Below are 23102 nucleotides of genomic sequence, written 5' to 3' on the forward strand. Positions count from 1 at the left end.
TGCATATATGTATGTAGGTACTTATAATTGAATCACTTTGCTGTACATCTGGAAAAGAAAACTGAGGAAGATTTCTCCAGAACTGAATTACCACTAAAACCAGAGACTTATTCCCAAAGTCCATTTCTGCTCAATCAGCAAACCACACAGGCAACCACATGAACTCTCTTCCTCTCCCACTGAAAACCAACGGATGCCCATCTGGCTGGACATAACAGATCTTGGCTTGCACAAAGAGCCTTTGACTTTTCCACGGCATCACCTATTCCTTGTCTCCTCTCAGTGAGAGGACCAGTCCCCTTTGCTGAGATATTTCAGTCTAGGGCTCCAATACATGGGTATTCTTGTCCTCATAGGTCCTCAGAGAAACCATCCATATATCCAATGCTGGAGGTCTCCCTAGTTATGTCCTTCCTGTCAATTATTATTGAATGAAATCTACCTCATTATTGAAGGAAATCTCTGGATAAGAACCCTGTTTCTGCCTCTGTTCTGGAACACCCCCTTGCCCTTGAGAAGAGCCTGTGCTGAAGTCCTGAGCACAGACCATCACACTCTTGGAGCAGACTCTTCCCATGGGGAAGAGGATGTGTTAGACCCTCAGAATTTCCCCTGCTTCTCAGCACCCTTCTCCCAGGGCTGGACTCGTCACTTTCAAACTTCAGCAGTCACCCATTTTAATATTGCCATGAATTATTCTATGTTAAAATACTAGAACAAATACTGAACTTATTCTGTAGAGAATAATCAGAATGCAGTTGATGAATTTCTAAGCAAAACTGAGAGTAATAACATCTAAAATGCTTTATAATCCATTGACATCATCAACAGTCTTTATAGAAAACTATTCACCTGTTTATTTCTAACCTCACATTTTTTTGTCACTTCATGGAATGAAGGATGAATGATCTATGGTTTTCCATAGCGATGAGACTACTTGAAGTATCAGTGCAAAGATTGAGCTGCAAAGATATTTGTCTTGTATTACCTGACTAGTGAATGATTTTAAGCTGATTACTTTATCGAATTTGTACCCTGGTGAGCATTCATACCCCTTGGTTTTGTGAAAGAATTATTTCAACCTAGTTCAATTAACACATTCAACAGAGAAGAATCTCTGATATTGTTTTATCTAAAGATCTTCTCCCTTTCATCCAAAGAGGATAACCAGGGCTCTTAAAGACACACCTGTGTCCAAGCTTCCCCTGAGTTCAGTATATGTCTTGATATATGGCAGTTCTGTTGATTTTCTGTGGTGCAACCTCTTAGGACACATAAGAATACATCAATAAAGGGTCAAGCATTTCTGTTGACAGTGAATATTATACATGTGTTTCTTTTTAAAGCCCCGAGATAAAGTTTTCAACAGTATTATAGTCCAATAGTGTATCATAAAACTGTAACAGTATAGTTTAAGAATGAATGACTATGTAGGAGAGATGACTGATATTTACATGAGCCATAAAAACTAGAAACAACATGTTGCATAAATAACTATAGGAGTGACCATTGTAATCATTACCAACAGAATGCATTTAACAGAGGAAGTCATTTGATGGGACAGTGATGTGAAAGGAAGATCAAAATGTAGTCAGTATTAACAAGAGGCTTTCTAAAATCGAGGCAGGAGGCCACTGAGGAGATATACTTCTGCAAGTCTCAGCACAGATGGGGTCAGAACTTTGACTAATTACTGTCTTAACACAGGGCACCTGCCCAGTGTTCCAGAAACTCAAGCTACTTACTGAATCCTTACCCTAAATAACTTGTGTCACCCTATGCCTTAAGGACAAATGCTTTCTTTCTGTTATAATTCTTGCCTAACCAGTTTAACAGCCTCATCACTTTTGCCTTTATAAACTTGACTCTCTCTTTCCTTGAATGTTCTCCGTTTAACCTGAGTTGCAATTCCTAAGAGCACAAATGAACTTTTATCTTATCTGCTGCCTTCTGCATTTCTTGGTCAACATGGATGATCAACTCTAAAATAGTAATATAAGTCATTGTTGTTATTGAGTCTCTAAGTCATGTCTGACTATTTGCAACCCCAATAACTGCATGCAGCACATGAGGCTTCTCTGTCCTTCACTATCTCCTGCTGTTTCTGCTGCTGCTGCTGCTGCTGCTGCTGCTGCTGCTAAGTCACTTCAGTCGTGTCCGACTCTGTGTGACCCCATAGACGGCAGCCCACCAGGCTTCCCTGTCCCTGGGATTCTCCAGGCAAGGACACTGGAGTGGGTTGCCATTTCCTTCTCCAAAGCATGAAAGTGAAAAGTGAAAGTGAAGTCACTCAGTCGTGTCCGACTCTTAGAGGCCCCACGGACTGCAGCCTACCAGGCTCCTCCACCTATGGGATTTTCCAGGCAAGATCTGGAATGGGTTGCCATTGCCTTCTCCCTTGCTATCTCCTGAAGTTTGTTCAAACTCATGTCCATTAAGTCAGTGATGCCATCCAACCATCTCATCCACTGTTGTCCCCATCTCCTCTTGCCCTCAATCTTTCCCAGCATATAAATCATGCAATTATATAAACATTCCCCTCCCTCAGTTCACAGAGCTTATTGATCAGTGAAAGTGAAAATGAAGTCGCGCAGTCGTGTCCGACTCTTTGTGACCCCATGGACTATAGCTACCGGGCTCTTCTGTCCATGGGATTTTCCAAGCAAGAATACTGGAGTGGGTTGCCATTTCCTTCTCCAGGGAATCTTCCCAACCCAGGGGTTGAACCCGGGTCTCCTGCATTGCAGGCAGTTTCTTTACCGTCTGACCCACCAGGGAAGTCTCATTACATAAATGACATACATTCAAATTGAGGAGTAGTATGATTCGTGACTGACTCCAGTCTGTGCCCAACCCCCTTCTCAAATGGTGTTGAGATGATGCCCTTCCCTTTTTTATGTGAGTGAGTTCACAGAGAAAAGCTACAGAGAGATTGCTTTTGTGATCCTTTGGGACTTAGCTCAGGGGGCAGGTTTCACTATCTTTACAGGTGTTCTAGTTGAGATAGTACCCTTAACCTTGAACTAGGTGGGGTTAGGAGTATTGACCCCCTGCACAGTCAGAACTCCGCATATAACTTTAAAGTCAGACTTCTGTATCCAAAATTCCTTAGTACCCGTGGTTCTGAGGTTTCAACCAACGTAGATAGTGTGGTACTGTGATACTTACTATTGAAAAAATCTGCATCTAAGTGGACCCATGAAGTTCAAAGCCCTGTTGTTCAAGGGTCCATGGTATAGATCAATCAAAAATAGTTTAAAAAAAATTATTCTCTTAATACTACGACTCCAAACTTTGCATGATTTGAACTTGACATAGTTAGAATGAACTCCAAAGTTTATAAATTTGTTTTGAAGAGTCTTCAAAAAAAATAAGAGACTTTGATTTAAGAAGCATGGCTTGCCTGCATGATGTGATATAAAATCCTTAGAGGACATTTATATCAACAAAACAGATGTCTTCCAATCAAAAGACTCATTTTCAGTAGAAATCCTGTACGTGTGTGCAGTCATTTTTTATGACACAATGTTCTGTCAGAAGTATCATTTAAATTATCCTGGTATTAATTTAAATTAATTTATAGTTGAAAATCATATATGAACCTGTGTTTTAAGGGTAAGGTAGCAAGCAATACATCAGTAATTATCTGGGACACAAAGTGTTACCACATCAATTTTCATAATAATGCTATTAGACAAGAGCTTTTAATATCTCTGTTTTACAGATGAGAAAACTGAGGCAGGAAGAATGGGAGATGGAGTCACAAATTGAGACCAGGTTTGAAGCTGGTGTCATGGTGTTTAACTACCAAAATAGAAAATTCATTCTATTTAGAAGCTCTTTTGGAATATAAAAGAATGTTGATATGTCACTGAGTCACTTTGCTATACAGCAGAGATTGGCACAATGTTGTAAATCAACTATATGTCAATAAAATTTTTAAATAAAAAAATAAAATATTTTTACATATGAATAAAAGAACCAATATAAAATGGGTCAAAACCTTGAATAAATTTACAGGTAGTCTGACACATGTCTAAGTATATGTCGTTATTATTTACTAGATTTGAATAGAAATGCCAATCATCCCTAAGGGACTAGAATAATCACATGGAAAAGCTGTTTGCAAAGTGAAGGAACAAAGGATGCTAAATGTAATTAAGATAAAGTTCCATTGTCTCTACTTTATCCATAGAATCTTGCAGATACCAAGAGGTAAGAATCTCTTTATTCTGTTTTCTTTCATTTTAAAAAGCATACTGACTACTCCATATTTTTTGATGCCAGATCTGTTCTTCACAGGAGTAGAATTTACTACCTGTTAAATTCTAGAATGTCAAATATATATTTGAAATTTTAATGATCATATTTGCTTTTAATTTTAGGCTTCTCTGACAAAGACTACATAAATCATATAATAAAAATAAGACACATTATTGTATCAAACTGCATGTTTATATTTAATTTAAAGATTGTGGATATTTGGAAACACTAACAAGATTAATGTTTACTTAGAAATACTATTTAACCTAGATAGCTGAATATCAAAGGTAATGATAAATTGATAAATTTGATTTCCATAGTCTAAATGCACATTCTTTCTTACTAAAACAAAACACTGAAAAAGTAATGTGTATAGCGAAAGGTTCTGATTTTGACATTAACACTGATTAGATGACTTTGTAAACCACTCTATCTTAATTTCAGGTTTTCAGTATGAGATGGGGAGTGAAAAACTTCACCTAAAAATGCAAGAAATAGAGCATTGCATTTAATGTACTGAAAACCATGTTTTGTAGAATGAATACATGCTCTATTCTAAAGTTAACCATGTTCAATATCCCCTGCTTACTCTCCAGGTCTTTTTTACTTTTGCTCTTTCTAGTTATAGGAAAATGGTGATATTTCAATTATTATACATATGCAAAATAAACCCTTAAAACACATATACATTGCTTGAGTTCACTCTGCAGACTGTACACTTTGGGTTGAGTAGATAATTAAATAAATAAATAAGTAAATTTGGAAATTATGGAACAATAATTGCTAATTATTGCTACTGGACAGGAATGTCCAAAGGTAAATAAGATGATACTTTAATTCCCTTTTGCAAAATAGAGGAAAGAGAGAGCTTTTTCATGTGATTTACTGTACTTTTCATCTCCAGAATTTCTACATTTAATTCTGTTTTCAAATCTCTTCCCTTTTATCAATATGCTCTATTTTGAGCTATTGTCATCATCCCTTCCTTTTCCTTCTTTTAGCATAGTCTTTAGTTTTTAAAACATGTTTCTAATAGTTATTTTGATATGACAGGTGTATCTAATATTTGGGTCTTCTGAAACGCTTGTAGTTTCCCCCTATGTATGGGTTTCCTGTTTGTTTAAGTTTCACTTTTTGTTTGTTGAAAACTGGATATTTTAGAAAATAAAATATTATAGCGACTCTGGATAATGATATTCCTTCCACACTTCCTCTTTCAGACATGCTTGCTTGTTCGTTTAGTGACTTGGTTGCAGTATTTACAGAAGTCTATTTCCTTTGGAGTTGCAGCCTCTGATGCTCTTCTTCAAGTTCTCGGTCACCCTGGCAAGGCAGTGGCTCTAGCGGGGTTCTCTTCGTCTCTTGCCCTGATGGCTGTCAAACTGTCTCTGCAGGTATCACAGCCAGCTGTTAGACGCTCCTGTTTGTTAGTTGATTTCTCTGTTGTTTTCAACAATGCTCTGGGTTCTACAGTCTTACTCAATAAAATTTGGGTTCCTTTGCTTGAGGTCAGTCTTTGAGGCTTGTTTCAACCCCAGGCGCTCTTCTTTGATTTTTCTCTGGTAAAATTATAGCTAGTCTTCAGTTTAGTTTGTTACTCTCATCTTCTCTTAATTATTAATCACCAGAATTCCTTTGTTTTCAATAGCCCCCTTAGGCTGACCTATAAAGTCAAGGAGAACTTCAGAGTGTCAATTACAAATTGGCACTTGGCACTTAACTCTACAAGGATAAATAATGTGCTGTTGCAGCTGCCAATTTCCAGCAGCTGCTGATTTTCAACACCCGCTGAAAGGAGTTCAGGGTGGAGAGCCAAAATGAGGAACTCTGTGCCTTTGTGAAAAACTGGCAGAATCGATCTTCAGATAGATATTTTCAGGAGCCAATTTTATGAGCCCAATTCTTGTATCTCCCTATATCTAGAAAAGCCCTAAAATCCTTCCTGGTGATAACTGCTCCTCATAACTAGCAGAAACCCTCTGCAAAAAATATGTGCTTGACGGCATGTATCTCCTTCATCAAAATCACGTGTATAGTGACATTCTTGCTACCTCTTTGGAAAACTTTCTCAGAACTGTCTGAAATGCTATGCCCTAGGCTACAGTCCTAATTTTGCCCCACATAAAACTTGGCTGACAACTCTCACATTATGCATTTTTTTTTAATTGACAAGAGCTCTCTGTTTGATCGCCTATTACTTTCTATCGGTGAGATCTCTGTCCCACGTAGGAGCCAGAGACAAGGGCAATGGTCCACCTCTCTCAGAGCAACATCCTTCCCTGAGGGTGCTGGGATGGGAGCAATGTTGCTGATCTTCCCTGCTACATCTCTCAGGCTGGAATCTCTGCCCTAGAATAGAGTTGAAGTGAAGGCCTGGGCCCTGGAGTTTTTTGTTTTCCACTCTGTGAGTAGGGGTTGGACAGAGGAAGAGAGCCCCAGGTTTGACCTCTCAGCTGCTCTTGCCTGGAATGGGTCTTCTGTGATACAGAGCTCGTGGGGGATGAGAAATCTTGGTGACCTTCCCCTCCTAGGTGGATACTGTATGCCTTGACTGGGAGCTAAGCAGGAGGGAACCCCATCTTCTTGGACCTTCCCCTTCTGAGTAGTGCTTCCATCACACTGAGCTGGGCTGTGGCTCAAATGCCATAAACTAACTATCACTGTCCTCACTGAGATTTAGTAAATTTCTTTGAAGAACTAACTGTATCCTCATTTGCTGCATTGGGGCTTCCCTCATAGCTCAGTTGGTAAAGAATCCGCCTGCTGTGCGAGACCTGGGTTCAATTCCTGGGTCAGGAAGATCCCCTGGAGAAGGAAATGGCAACCCATTCCAGTATTCTTGCCTGGAGAATCCCATAGACAGAAGAGTCTGGTAGGCTACAGTGCATGGGGTTGCAAGAGAGTCGGACACGACTTTGTGACTATACAACCTCCACCACTACCACCAAGGACAATTTCAAGATATCTAGATAGACAGGTTGATTGATAGTTTTTTTTTTTTTAACCAGATATGGTTATTTCACTGGGAAGAGATCCTATGGCTCTCCTCACCTTGTTATTTTGCAATTACTTTATATTTCAATGTTTACATGTTAGGTTTTTAAAGCACTAATAGAGCCTTAATTTTACTTTCAAGAACAGTGTGCAAAATTTATAAAGCACGTAACAAGTGTACATTGTGAGAAGAGAGATGAACCACAGCAGTCCTTAGCTATTGAAAAATTACTGCTCAGCATACTAAAAAAGACCCCTTTCTAAGGATAATATGACTTGATAGGGTTTATGAGTTTAAAATAGTGCTAGTTAATTTACAATAAACTAATTAATAAGCAAAATTCACTCATTTGATTTAGTTTTATGAAGTTTTGCTTCCCAGGTGGTGCTAGAAGTAAAAAATCCACCTGCTACTCAAGAGATGTGGGTTCAATCCCTGAGTTGGGGGGATCCCCTAGAGAAGTAAATGGCAACCCACTCCATCCAGTATTCTTGCACATCCTGTAAAATCCCACAGACAGAAGTGCCTGGTGGGCTATAGTCCATGGGGTTACAGAGTCGGGCACTATTGAGTGACTGAGCACTTAAAAGTTTTAAGATCCAAAAGAGTTAACTGTATTTTATGGCAACTTTTTACTTGCCTCTGACAAAAATATGTCCAATCACAAAATCACAAAATCCACTTATCCTGGGAACCAATCAGTCAACACTAGCATTTTGGGATGAGTCATTCTTAGCTAAGCATGGGTTGAACCATGTGAAGCGCAAAGCAAAAGTAGACAAAAAAAGCTACATTTTGTCAGGTCAGATGTAGGGAAATAGAAAATTAAGACTCTTTTTTTAACAGAAATGTACCTAAATCTTCTATATCTATATATTTCACAGGAGCTCCAGGATAGACAAGTTGTCAAAAATTAAACATGTTCGCTAAGATATTTAAAAACAAATGTATGATATCTGAGATTTTAAATAAAAGGGTCCATTTGGAACATAGTGTGGCAAAACGTGGGTACTTTGCACATTTTGCTTCTCAAGTATTGCATTGACAAGCTGTGTTAATATTGAAGCTCCAGATTATGGCCAGTGGAGGGACTGGAACAATAGATACACACACATGCATGCACACACGCACAGACACACACACACACACACCTGAGACAGAAGCAGAAACTGCCTACTATATTTATTTGCTTTCTCTAAGATTTTCTTTTTGAGTGTGTGTTTTGCATTTTCACCATAACTTGTCTATATGTCTAGCTGTGGACTCCTTATTCATCGTGCTTCTGATCATGTTTCTTCATTTTGAATATAAAAGTCTTTCAGTAAAATTCTGGAAAATTCTTATCCATTCCTTTTGATTTCCCTATTCATCTATAATTCCATTCCTTCTTAAGCTGAATGTTTTTGGTATGTGTATCTTGTATTTCTGTATTTTGTTTCCTTTTTCCACTCCATGCTTCATTTTGAGTAATCTTATCAGGTCTATATTCTAGTTCATTTATACTTTTTCTTCTGAGACTAACTTCCTCTTCAACACATCATTAAATTTTCAATTTTAAGAATTTTTTTTCATTTCCAGTTGTACTTATTTTTCAAATCTACATTTATTTCTCATTTACCTTACTGATGGTTATTATTTTTACTTTTTTCTCTTGTTGTGTGACTTCAAGCTATAAATTATCCCTGTTATTACATTTCTTAGTACTAAAATTCATCAGATAGTTGTTTATCTTTTAACTTTAAGATTTGGAGGCTTATTTGAGTTTACCAAAACTATAAATGCAATATTTCAATAATCAAGAACTTAAAAACAAACAAATTTAAACAACAAAACCCCATTTCTACTAAGGAATTTACAAGCAAAAGGGGTAATCTTTCCAGAAGCTCTAAGTCATTAGTGGCTTTAATGTACTGAATCTCAGTTCAGAAAGCATTTGAAAATGTGGTGAAAGTAATAGCTGTTTTCTGTGCAAATATACAGTCCAATAGAATGACAAAGGTTTCGGGAGCTTTAGGGGGTCCCTGACTATGGATGAATAAATATTATTCTGGTACATTTTGTCTAATGTACCTCAATGTCTATGGTTAAGGAAGTTGCTTTCAAAGGAAGGATTAAGCTATTATAAGACTTAAATATTTCATAATACACTCAAAAAGAGGGACAACTTTCAGAAGATTTTTAATTTGCTAAGACATAATGTTAAAGTGTAGAATTTAACAGTGATATCAAATATTTGCTTCTCTGGTCAGAAGCAGAAATATCTGAACATAATTTTTAAGTCCCAAACCTGGCTTGAGTTACAAAATTTAACTTCAATTTGCATTAATGCTATGACCTTGGAGCTTTCATAGTAAAACATAAATAATAAAATCAACAAAATGAAGAGACATTTTCTAGACCTTTTATCCTATATAACATAGGATATTTGTTATATCCACATTTGTTATATACTTGTGAATATATTTTTTAATATCCATATCTATTTGTCCATTCATATACTGTTACTGTTTTTCAGTTACTGTTATTATGTGGAAGATATTAAATAACAAACCATAAAGATTCTCTGCTAAAACTAAGTACAAGACATAGAAAAAGTGAGAGATAATTACAATCATGAAAATGATAACATGATTAACTTTTACTTATTTCTAAGTTCTGTACTAGGTCTTTATATGCATTGTGTCAGTTAATCCATAAAACAAGAGATATCTTCTTACATGTTACAGATGAAAACTCTAAGAACAGAGAGGTTAATTTGCCAGTGGATACTAAATGGTAGACACTGGACAGGAACCCAGGAAGGATAACTTGAGAGGTCGTTTTATGGATGATTTTCAGGAGGAAGTGTGACATCATAACTGAAACTTCAAGGATGTAGAGCATTTACTAAAAACTGAGAAGAATGTCCTTAGAATAAAGAACCATGTAAACAAGCTTAGAGGTAAGGAAAATACATGGCAGAGAATGTAGAAACACTTAGTCAAGGTTAGCAATGCCAGTTAGGTTAACAATATAGTTAATAGGAAAATAATTATAAACATAGACCAGAAGAATTAAAATTAATCAGTAGGGATTGGATGAGGTAGAAACACATAAAATTTAATCCGTTTTGTTATCCAGACTTGGTGTACATTGTTAATCTTCCCCTGTGACTTAGCCCAAATTAACCGAAGGCCTCAGGGCATTTTCATAAGCAAAGAAAGTCTCCTTCAAAGTCCATTTGCAAATACATGTAGAGAATCCTGGTAGAGGTGATTCTGGAGTGAAATTATTGCTATCATGCTCCCAGGATCCTTCTTGACTGTTTAACTTGGTTAAAGTTGTCTCCAAGTTGTCCTGTAATTACTGATTTTACTGCCTGTCTTCTCTCAAAGAATTCTAATTTCTAGAAGGCAGTGATTATGTCTTGTCAGATTTTTGCATCCTCACTGTCTAATATGCAGTCTCATACCTATTATATGCTCAGTAAATGTTTCATAGAAAACAAAACCATGATAGAATAGTACAATAGACTGGGAAAATGTTTTTAAAGACAAAGAATAAATTTAAGTTTCCACATATGGTTCCAATGGTCGAAATTCATGACTACATAATGGAGCATATGGGCTGATAAATTGCCTAGTATTATATGAAGGCCAAAGAGGTGCAGAGGACGATGCAACCTTAAAATTCTCAATAGTTTAATATCATTGCATGAAACAATAGTAATTAAGTTATAGTACCTCAACTAAGGTTTCTAATTTTTAAGTGCTGACTATGACACACATGGAATTTAGGGTTCATTTTTGTATGCCATTCCTTAAAAGTAACAAAATAATTGTTGAGATAAGAAAGCATAGGAGGCAAATGAATGGTAAACTGGAGGCAGATACGCAAGAGCTGAAGAATTTGGGCTGATTGTGTCTAGGGAAGAGAACTATTTAAACAGTTGCCATGTGGCAAAGGGTGTGAAATTTTTCCTTTTGACTTCTTACAGCATGATTAGACTTACAGGTGTATATTATATATATGTGTGAATATATATGAATATGTGTCAACAGAAACACTTCTCACACCAGTCAGATGTACCACAAGAGATATAGGGCTTAATTCCCTACCAACGGAACTGTTGTGTCTAAAAAGAAAATGTATGTCCACTTGGTAGCAAAAATATTGGGATTCAGGAAAGTGATGAGCCAAATGACCTTTAAAGTCACTTCAAATCTTTTCAAATTCCATAATTCTATACATTTTTCATCAGTCTAGTGTTTAACCTTGAAACAACAATAGCAGAAAAAAAAATAGAGCTTGGTTCCTGTGGCTATATTTCTTGGCAGCATTTTATTTGTTCTCTCGAAAAGCTCTTATCATGCCAGACATGTATCGGTAAGGACATTTTTAACCAAAATGACTAACTGTAAGCCTTCAGAGAGAAACTGCCACAAAGCGTTGCAATACTTATGACCCAGTGGTTTATAATAGGAGAAAGGAGAAAAGAATACTTTTTAAAAATTTACTTCCTTTCTCTTTCCAAAAACAACTGTCCAAGCAGACAACATCAATAAAAAAGGTAGATATTTGGAAGGAGAAATCTTTTATTTAAAGTGAAATTCCGGGACTTCCCTGGGGTCCAGTGATTAAGACTTCACCTTTTAATGCAAGGGATATCAGTTCAATCTCTGGTCAGGGATCTAAGATCCTACAGAAATTGGGGGCAGAAAGCCAAAAAACTTAGAAGCAATATTGTAATAAATTCAACAAACACTTTAAAAAATGGTCCACATCAAAAAATCTTTTTAAGAAACAGTCGAATTCCGCCAGCAAATACTGAACAGGCACCTAGTATATGGACTTCCCTGGTGGCTCAGACAGTAAAGAAACCGCCTGTAGTGCAGGAGACCTGGCTTCAATCCCTGGGTTGGGAAGATACCCTGGAAGAGGAAATGGAAACCTGCTCCAGTATTCTTGCCTGGAGAATCCCATGGACAGAGGAGCCTGGCAGGCTACAGTCCATAGTGTCACACAAGAGTAGGACACAACTGAGTGACTAACATTTTCACTTTTCACGTGTCAGGCACTGCTAGAAATTCAGTACCACATGACAGGAGTCTGCCCTCAAGGGCATCTTGGCGCAGAGAATGTAGAAACACTTAGTCAAGATTAGCAATGCCGGTTAGGTTAAAAATGTAGTTAATAGGAAAATAATTATAAACATAGGCCAGAAGAATTAAAATTAATCAGTAGGGATTGGATGAGGTAGCAGCACTTAAATTGCATCCTCTGTTCTATTCAGGCTTGCTCTGCATTGGCAACCTGATTGGCATTGCAATAGAGATTCATGCAGGAGGCATACAGGGAATGGTGGAGTGAGTACAGTAGCCTGAAGAAGTCACAGGACAACACGTGCGGAACAGACAGTTTTTGGGGTATGGAGATGGGTGGTCTTGGCAGGAACTGGATCGTAAATGTCCTCAGATACAAGATCAATGAGTCTGGACTTGGAGACGTTTCTGACAGTGTCGTTTGCTATAACAGGTCCATGTGCTCTTAATATGGCCTTAATATGCATAGCATGAGAAAAGGAAGCTCTGAGTCCCACATTTGAATCACAGCTCTAAAAAGCCTGTGCTACAGGAGCCTCTGATCATTGCTGGACCAAGATTCTAAACTATTATCCCAAAGAAACCTTAAAAAGATGAAAAGCCTTTCAACATCTCTTAAAAATAACCAGGGAATACAGAGAGGTGCTCTCCCATGGAAAATAGGAGTCCATGGGGTTACTGAAGGTTTTAAGTTGGGGCAACACATGAACCGATTTTATTTGGCAAAATGTCCTCCTGAATGCTAAGTGGAAGAGGAGCTAGAGGGAGGGAAAGAGGCCCCTTGAGAATAGTCCAAGTAGGAGAGATCAAGCCTGGATAGTCAGCTTTTATTGCCTGGAACCAAGGATGATTTCAGGCATGTCAGACAGCACCTTCAAAGCGCTCTATACATGGTTTCAGCTCTTAACATGTGTCTTCTGTTTTGTTTCTGAGGTGTCTTTTGTTGCCATTGTGTGGTCTGTGGTTTTGAAAAATGGTCTCCTGAAAATAACATGTCAATCATATTAGTTTCATATAAACATCTTTATTGGGGTCTATGTGTTTTTGTTCTAAATCAAATTTCTAAATCAAATGCTAAATTTCTAAATCAATTTCTAAATCAAACCCCTTACGATTATAAGTGACAAATTGATCCCAGGGATTAGATCCGATACACAGAGTACCTGAAGAACTATGGGCGGAAGTTCATAACATTGTGCAGAAGGCAGTGATCAAGACCATCTCCAAGAAAAAAGAAATGCAAAAAGGCAAAATGATTGTCTGAGGAAGTCTTACAAATAGCTGAAAAAGTAGAGAAGCTAAGGGCAAAGGAAAAAAGGAAAGATATATACAACTGAATGAAGAGTTCCAAAGAATAGCAAGGAGAGATAAGAAAGCCTCCCTCAGTGATCAATGCAAAGAAATAGAGGAAAACAATAGAAAGGGAAAGACTAAAGATCTCTTCAAGAAAATTAGAGATTTCAAGGGAATATTTCATGGAAAGATGGGCACAATAAAAGACAGAAATGGTATGGACCTAACAGAAGCAGAAGATATTAAGAAGAGGTGCCAAGAATACACAGAAGAACTGTACAAAAAAGATCTTCATAACCCAGATAACCATGATGGTGTAATCACTCACATAGGGCCAGACATCTTGGAAGGTGAAGTCAAGTGGGCTTTAGGAAGCATCACTATGAACAAAGCTAGTGGAGGTGATGGAATTCCAGTTGAGCTCTTTCAAATCCTGAAAGATGATGCTGTGAAAGTGCTGCACTCAATATGACAGCAAATTTGGAAAACTCAGCAGTGGCCACAGGACTGGAAAAGGTCAGTTTTCATTCCAATCCCAAAGAAAGGCAATGCTAAAGAATGCTCAAACTACCGCAAAATTACACTCATCTCACACACTAGTAAAGTAATGCTGAAAATTCTCCAAACCAGGCTTCAGCAATACGTGAACCATGAACTCCCAGATGTTCAAGCTGGTTTTAGAAAAGGCAGAGGAACCAGAGATCAAATTACCAACATCCGCTGGATTATCGAAAGAGCAAGAGAGTTCCAGAGAAACGTCTACTTCTGCTTTATTGACTACTCCAAAGCCTTTGACTGTGTGGATTACAACAAATTGGACAATTCTTAAAGAGATGGGAATACCAGACCACCTGACCTGCCTCTTGAGAAACCTGTATGCAGGTCAAGAAGCAACAGTTAGAACTGGACATGGAACAATAGACTGGTTCCAAATTGAGAAAGAAATACATCAAGGCTGTATATTGTCACCCTGATTATTTACCGTATATCGAGAGCACATCATGCGAAATGCTGGGCTGAATGAAGCACAAGCTGGAATCAAGGTTGCCAAGAGAAATATCAATAACCTCAGATATACAGATGATACCACTCTTATGGCAGAAAGTGAAAAACTAAAGAGCCTCTTGATGAAAGTGAAAGAGGAGAGTGAAAAATCTGGCTTAAAACTCAACATTCAGAAAACTAAGATCATGGCATCTGGTCTCATCACTTCATGGTAAATAGATGGGGAAATAATAGAAATAGTGACAGACTTTATTTTCTTGGGCTCCAAAATCTCTGCAGATGGAGGCTGCAGCCATGAAATTAAAAAAATGCTTGCTCCTTGGAAGAAAAGCTATGACCAACCTAGACAGCATATTAAAAAACAGAGACATTACTTTGACAACAAATGTCCAACTAGTCAAAGCTATGGTTTTTCCAGTAGTCATGTATGGATTTGAGAGTTGGACAATAAAGAAAGCTGAGTCCCAAAGAACTGATGCTTTTGAACTGTGGTGTTGGAGAAGACTCTTGAGAGTCCCTTGGACTGCAAGGAGATACAACCAGTCAATTTCCTAATGGAAATCAGTCCTGAGTATTCATATTCATTGGAAAGACTAATGCTGAAGCTAAAACTGCAATACTTCGGCCACTTGATGTGAAGAACTGACTCATTTGAAAAGAACCTGATGCTGGGAAAGACTGAAGGTAGGAGGAGAAGGGAATGACAGAGGATGAGATGGTTGGATGGCATCACTGACTCGATGGACATGAGTTTGAGTAGGCTCCGGGAGTGGGTGATAGACAGGGAAGCCTGGTGCGCTGCAGTCCATGGGGTCGCAGAGAATCAGACACGATTGAGAGATTGAACCAAACTGATGTGTATTCTGTTAAAGTTACCCTTGGATATATAACTTATGTACGTGCTTTTATATTCTCTCTTGTTGTATATTTTGGGTCAGGTGACTTCCTGATGACGTGGCCTTTTAGCAGATGACCTTGCCCTGCCAAATGAACATGGAGGAACAAACAGGTCCCCAGAGGCAATGTATTTCACTGCCTCACAAGGGTGAGGGTCCCTTTTTGGACTTGCTCACATGTACCTCATTCCTTTTTTTAAATTTACATTTTATATTAGAATATAGTTAATTAACAATGTTGTGTTAGCTTCAGTTGTACAGCAAAGTGATTCAGTTAAACACATATATACCTACTCTTTTTCAAATCCTTTTCTCATTTAGTTTATTACATAATATTGAACAGTTCCTTGTGCCATACAGTAGGTCCTCCTTGGTTATCTATTTAAGATACAGCAGTGTGTACACATCAAGCCCATACTCCCAATCTATTCCTCCCCCAACACCTTCCATGTACCTCACTTTTGTTCCTCGTTTTGACCCATCTCTGGGCCATACCACCTCACAGGGACTTGATTTCATTCCTTGCATGCCTGACCTCTGACCTAATTGATTCTGCACTTTTTGCAGTGATGACCCTTTTTCTGCTCCTGTAGGTTTATTTCACTGACATTTTTCTTATCCTTGGAACAGCCTGCTGAAACAGCCAGTACTTTCCTGACCCTCATCAACTAACTCCTCCTAAGCCAGTTAAGGTTTGTGTTTCTCAGTTGGAGAAAACAAGGTCAGGTCACAACAGATACGTTGACAAAGGATATTTTTAATACTTGAACAAGAAAGAGAAAACATCCCTAATAATAACTATCTGTGTGCATGCTAAGTTGCTTCAGTCGTGTCCGACTCTTTGCGACCCTATGGACTGTAGCCTGCCAGGTTCCTCTCTCCCTGGAATTCTCCAGGCAAGAATACTGGAATGGGCTGTCATGCCCTCCTCCAGGGGATCTTCCCCACCCAGGGATCCAACTGGCATCTCTTACCTCTTCTACATTGGCAGGCAGGTTCTTTACCACTAGTGCCACCTGGGAAGCTCCTGGTACTATGGGTAGGCATTTTTCCCAATGGAAATAGAAACTCTTTAGTAATACAATTGACTAATAAATAAGCTTTTAGACTGCAACTGAACTGAATTAGCTTATTTTTAGATTTTATTTTCCGGGAATCTTAGTTTATGGCCAAATTTAGCCAAAGCTCACAAACATTAAAGGTTGTAGAAACAGACATGATGGCAATGCCTTACACCACTGAGAAAAAAAAAGGCAACAACTCCTGACATCTAAGAACTTGTCTGATGGCGGTCACTAGTCTATGTTTTCCTCATGTTAGAGATAAACAATCTCACAGAATACCGGCCTCAGACAAGTTTACTCTGAGATCACAATAAAAAGAGAAAAAAAACAATATCTACTTTAGTGTCTCTGTTGTTGTTCAGTCGCTCATTTATGTCCAACTATTTGCAACGCCACGGAGTATAGTCCACCACGCTCTTGTCTATGCGATTCTCCAGGCAAGAATACTAGAGTGGGTTGACATTTCCTAGTCCTTAATCCGATGAATACACAATAATTTAGTAAAAACAATTCTCTGTATTAGATATTTAAATCTCATTATCAAAAATTTGGAGCTTGTGTCATATTAGAATGTAAATTCATTTTCTTCACATCCATACTAAAACAAACAAAAAGGTAAATCGGTCATCCTACATGTCAAAATGTTTGCTTAGTTAAGAAAATTAAATAGTTCACTTTAGATATTGCAGAACAAATTATTTATTTATTTATTTATTTATTTTATCATCTGACTTAATTTTTTTTCTTTCTTTTTTTCTTTTTTTATTTTTTTAATTTTAAAATCTTTAATTCTTACATGCGTTCCCAAACATGAACCCCCCTCCCACCTCCCTCCCCATAACATCTCTGTGGGTCATCCCCATGCACCAGCCCCAAGCATGCTGTATCCTGCGTCAGAAAGCATACTGTTTTTGATGGCAAAGAATAGCATGAGTTTCCATTTCTAGTCAGGAAGACAGTTCCATAAGCCTGGTAAACATCAATGCTTGTCAATTCAGTGACTGACTCACAGATTGAATAAAATTAAACAAACAAACAAACAGCTACTTTGCCAGAAGTTTAGAACTTTGTGGAAGGAAAGAGACAGGAGCAGAGAAAGGGAAAGAGACAGAAAAAGCTGTAGAAGAGAGAATACAGCAGCATCTACCTTCAAGCGGAGATGAACCCAGTTAGAAATTCTCCCAGGTTTGCCTTCTGGAATCTTGTGTTCAAATTTCAGAACTATCTTCACAGACATTCTTTAATCTCATTTATTTTTATCATTCATCCAAACAATCCTTTTGTCACACTGATACATCTTACAGACTTATTTAAAGTTTTCTCTTTAAAAATGTCTTAAAATTTCAACTAGTTTTCCAATTCCATTCAAGCTCCATTGCATTGAGTAAATGAATATTTGATAAACGTCTCTAAACTCTCCTTTTATTGGAGAGCAACATGGTTTTTCTAAATGAAAGCTATGCGCCTAGCAATACTGTCTCTATAGATTCCAATAGGATTATTTGAAATGACTTTGTTTCAGACATTTTCCAGACACTTTGTTTCTGTTTATTTAGATTCCTTGTCACTCTTTTTCTTTTGGTGTCATTCTTTAACTCTCAAATTCAAGACTGAAAAGCCTTCTTGGTTCAGGTGAGGATGGCCAGGTATTTGTGTGGGACCAAGTCACAAGGAGGGGTGGGTAACACTTCCCAGCCTTTCTGTTCATGGCAGCCTTTTCACAACACCATTGCCAGTTAACAAGGCGGTGGCACTGTTCTGCCATTTTTTTATTACTTACATTTCTCAAGTGTTCTGAGAGCATAAAAGAAGACTCAATTGATGGATTTGGATAAATTTTGACACTGATTATAAGTTGTGTCCCTGAGACTTTATTTTACAAATCTCTTAAAAAGTTGAATGCTAATCTTTTCAGCTAACTTGCTTTATGGTACATTGTTATCAATCAATCATGCTTGTAATTGACTTTTACTTTTTGAACAATTCTAATAACTCATATGACTTTAAGGATGATTGGGTCCACTTTTGTTCTAGCTTCTTCACTGAATACCAGATAACCCAGAAAGGCTGTAAGTCACAGTTTTAAGAAGCTTAAAGTAAAATCTTTGCTGAACATTAAAATTCACAATATGAACAGAACTTTAAATCATAATAAGAACTAAAAATTATCTTAAATATCTACTATATTAATGTCAAAATTTTTAAAAATCCATGCTTTTAATCATAAGGAATCTTCCTTCCAATGCAGGATATGTAAGAGATGAGGGTTTGACCCCTGGGTCAGGCAGACCCCCGGAGAAGGGATTGGTAACCTACTCCAATATTTTTGCTTGGAGAATCCCATGGCCAGAGGAGCCAGGTGGGCTACAGTCCATAGGATCGCAAAGATGACTGAAGCAAATTAGCATATATACATTCCTTTAATGAGTATATACACATACACAAATATATCTTCTCTAATATATCAAGAACCACATCTAATAACCTCAAAACTAATATTCATCAACAAATGCTTTGAAGGCCATTTGACGATTAAACAGTTCTATGTGTTTTTCTTGTTAAAATCAGAAACTTATTTTGTAACAACTTCTACCACTTCTGTTGCTTGCAGAATATTAATAGTTTTTCCAAGAGTCTCTTATGAGCAAGGAGAAGCAAGTCATTTTCTCATTATTTCAAACAAGTCACATTTGTAACTATAAAACAGGAGAGTTTGGATATCTTTTATACTATTAACTATGAGTAAGTAATAAATTTGGAGAAGGAAATGGCAACCCACTCCAGTATTCTTGCCTGGAGAATCCCATGGACAGAGGAGCCTGGTGGGTTATGGTCCATGGGGTCGCAAGGAGTAGGACACAACTGAGTGACTAAACAACAACAACAAGCAGTAAATTTGTAGGGATGCCGAGTCCAGATAAATTAAGAAAAGGGAATCTGATCATCTGAATTTTAATTTCTAAAGGAAGTGAAAAGCAATATAAATATTTATACTTGGAAAAAATTTTATAGCAGCTGGTAAAATGAGTTAGCTGCATACTTTATTCCATTTTCCCCCCTAAATCTATGTAGTAAAAGTGTATGCAAAAGCAGTTCACGTGTAAATTTCTTGACTCATCCTAATATATCCCAGTCCAAAATCAGCTTATACATATTCCTTTGTACATATTTATATAACCATAAGTGCCATAAGTTCATTTTACCTGAACAACAGAAAATCCAGGGTTCATAAACCAAGGAAATGAGGCAAAGTACAGTTCTACTTTATTTTTTTAAGCTTTTTATCATTTTATTTATTTTTATTTTACTTTTTGGACACACCACACAGCATACAGGATCTTAGTTCTTTTACTAGGATTGAACCCAAGCCCCTATCTGTGGAAGCACAATGTCTTAATCACTGGACCACCAGGAAATTCCCAGATCTACTGTAAATTTCATCCATGGATGCAGATACATTTTAACATGGCAGCATTATGGCAAGTTCAAGGTAAGCATATAAAATTATTTCCTTTGCCCTTTGCCAAAATGTATTTGCTGTAAATGTGATTGAGGGGTTTGAGAATAACAACAATAGGATGGAGTATGAAATAGAAAATAGAATTGTTAAGTGGGAATGTTTTTATCACTCTCTTCGGGAGAAATGATCTTGGTAACTGATGTAATTTGTTAACTGCAGCCACCAGGCATTTAGGGTTCCATCTCATCTCAACTGTCCTGCTGCTGCTGCTTAGTCACTCAGTCTATCTGACTCGTTGTGACCCTATGGACTCTAGCCCACCAGGCTCCTCTGTCCGTGGGATTCTCCAGGCAAGAATACTGGAGTTGGTTGCCATGCCCTCCCACAGGGGATCTTTCCAACTCAAGGATCAAACCTGGGTCTCCTGCACTGCAGGCAGATTCTTTACCAGTGAGCCACCAGGGAGGCCCCTCAACTGTCCCACTGAGGACTAAATACAGTGCTGTGTTTTAGGACACCTTCAGTAGAATCTTAGAGCTAAAATTAATTGCTTCACTTCTTGAGATATTTCAAAGCAAAAGTCTACTTCAAAATAATTGATTTATATTATTCTCTTAAAGATTCTCAGGAGTATCACATTTGCCTCCATGGAACTAAAATTCTAATGTTTACCCAAAATGTATGTCAGAAACTTATGCTTTCCCTACTTTTGTTGAATTCTTTCATTATTTTGAGTAGAGGTTGGAGTAAAGAGATGACTGATTATCATATACAAGTATAATTACTGGTTGGGCTTCCCAGGTGGTTCTAGTGGTAAAGAACAGCCAATGCAGGAGTCATAAGAGATGTGGGTTCAATTTCTGGGTTAGGAAGATCCCCTGGAGGAAAGGGTGGCAATCCACTCCAGTACTCTTGCCTGGAGAATACCCATTGACAGAGGAGCCTGGCAGGCTACAGTCCATAGGGATGCAAAAAGTTGGACAGAATTGAAGTGACTTAGCAGACAGCATGCACAGTTAATGGTTACAGCATTTCAGTCCCCTGGTCTTGTTTGAGTCTTCCTGATTAAAAAAAAAAAAGGATACAGATTTTGAAAGCAAAGTTTTTCTTCTTTCAAATGGAATATATTTATTAATGCACATGCAGTATAAATCATTAATTAATAAATTGAACAAGTTTTATTGAGCTCCTATCTTCCAAGGACTGTGTTAGTCACATACTTTCCTTATATCAGATTTAGAATCTGGAAAAAGAGACATAAAGTCCATCAGCAGTACCAAAGTAATGAAATAAACACAGAAACACATATAATGTGTTAAGGAAAGTATTAAAAAAAAAACAGAATCAAACAACAATTTTAACCCTAATTTTATAGCTGTACTTGTTGAGGATGGAGATATTTATTAACGACGTAGAAAAGTAAACTCAGAGTGAAGAGCATCGAGTATGGCAAGATCTTTGGGGCAATAATCAAACCAGACACATTTTATGCCTTCAAGTCAGGCTGCACACTAACACCTCTGCCACCACAATGCCAGAAGGTATTTGCAGGTGTGCTGTTTGCAGAAGGTATCACAGTATCATACTTCCAAAGTTTTAGTACTTTCATAAAATGGAACAAAAGGGTTAAAGGTAATTGGGATATTTAAAGAGTGAACTTAACACAATTGCAAATATAGTACATTCTTTACAATTAGCATATTAGTTCTACATAATGAAACAGGCTATTTCAGGATAAACTGGCCTGGACGTGAGATTAAATTACCGCACAAAGTGGAGTGAACATGATAAAGGTGGAATAGAAAATATGTGATGCTAAGATTTCAGATATTTTTGGCAAAGCGTTTGATAACCCTTAGAGGAGAAGATAACCCTTATCTTAGAGGAGAAGAATCATGGATGCAAACTACTCTGTAATATTATGAATTATAGGGTATCAATAACTGACATATGTAAAATAAATGTGGCAAAAGTGTTTTATCATTGCTTAGTATTTGCGTTTCCTTCTACACCAGAAGAGATTCTTGCTGTCCAGAATAAACCTTTTCTTGCCTTTAGATGTGATCATGTGATGCTGATTCTGGCCAATGAGATTTAAGAAGAAATGTCACATGACAGTTGTTGGGAAATGTCCTCAAGATACCATTGGCGTCCTGCTTTTGCCTGCTTTTCTGAGTTCCCTTCATCTGCTCCCTGGCTTGTGGATACTACCTTCTTAGAATGTAGAGTCCGGGGCCACGCATGGTGATGGGAGGGAGGTGAGCTGAGAGAAGCCTGAGTTCTGGAGACTTCATGGAGCACAGCTGCCAAATCAGCTCTGGATTTTGCTTGTGCGAAAAATAAACTTATTGTTTATTCACTAAATTCTGTCCAACTCTTTTGTGATCCCATGGACTGTATAGCCCTCCAGGCTGCTCTGTCCATGGGATTTCCCAGGCAAGAATACTGGAGTGGGTTGCCATTTTCTTCCCAGGGGATCTTCCCAACCCAGGGATCAAACCTGCATCTCCTGCATTGGCAGGCAGATTCTTTACCACTGAGCCACCAGGGAAGCTAGAGAAATAAATTATCTTCATTTTATTTAAGATTCTGTTTTGTGGGATTTTCTTTTACTTTCAGCCAAACCTAATCCTAATTAATAAAATTTGTGCATATTTAACCAATATATATTTGTTTACATATGTAGATGATTCTATAGTGAATTATTTTCCAACATGTATCTTTGTTGACATTTTCAAATGTTATACTTAATGCTACTAATTATAGTTTATAAACATATTTCCACTAGATAAATTCAATCAATATTTGAGGTTAATATTCATTTTGAGAAAATAGACTGTCAGCAGTACTACACTATGACTGAAATGAAAGGATCCCTTGCTCTGAATCCTGTGCTCTAGGGAACCCCACAGATAGACACACACAAACACACTCACAATTATAGAACATACGTACACGTGTGCTATGCAGTCTTCTGCACTTAATGTGGTGCATTGTACCTGAGATTCTAAATGCTCACTCTTCTGATTAACACTGTTCAGACTT

This window comes from Capricornis sumatraensis, chromosome 13, assembly GCF_032405125.1.
Source record: "Capricornis sumatraensis isolate serow.1 chromosome 13, serow.2, whole genome shotgun sequence".
Classification (NCBI taxonomy): domain Eukaryota; kingdom Metazoa; phylum Chordata; class Mammalia; order Artiodactyla; family Bovidae; genus Capricornis; species Capricornis sumatraensis.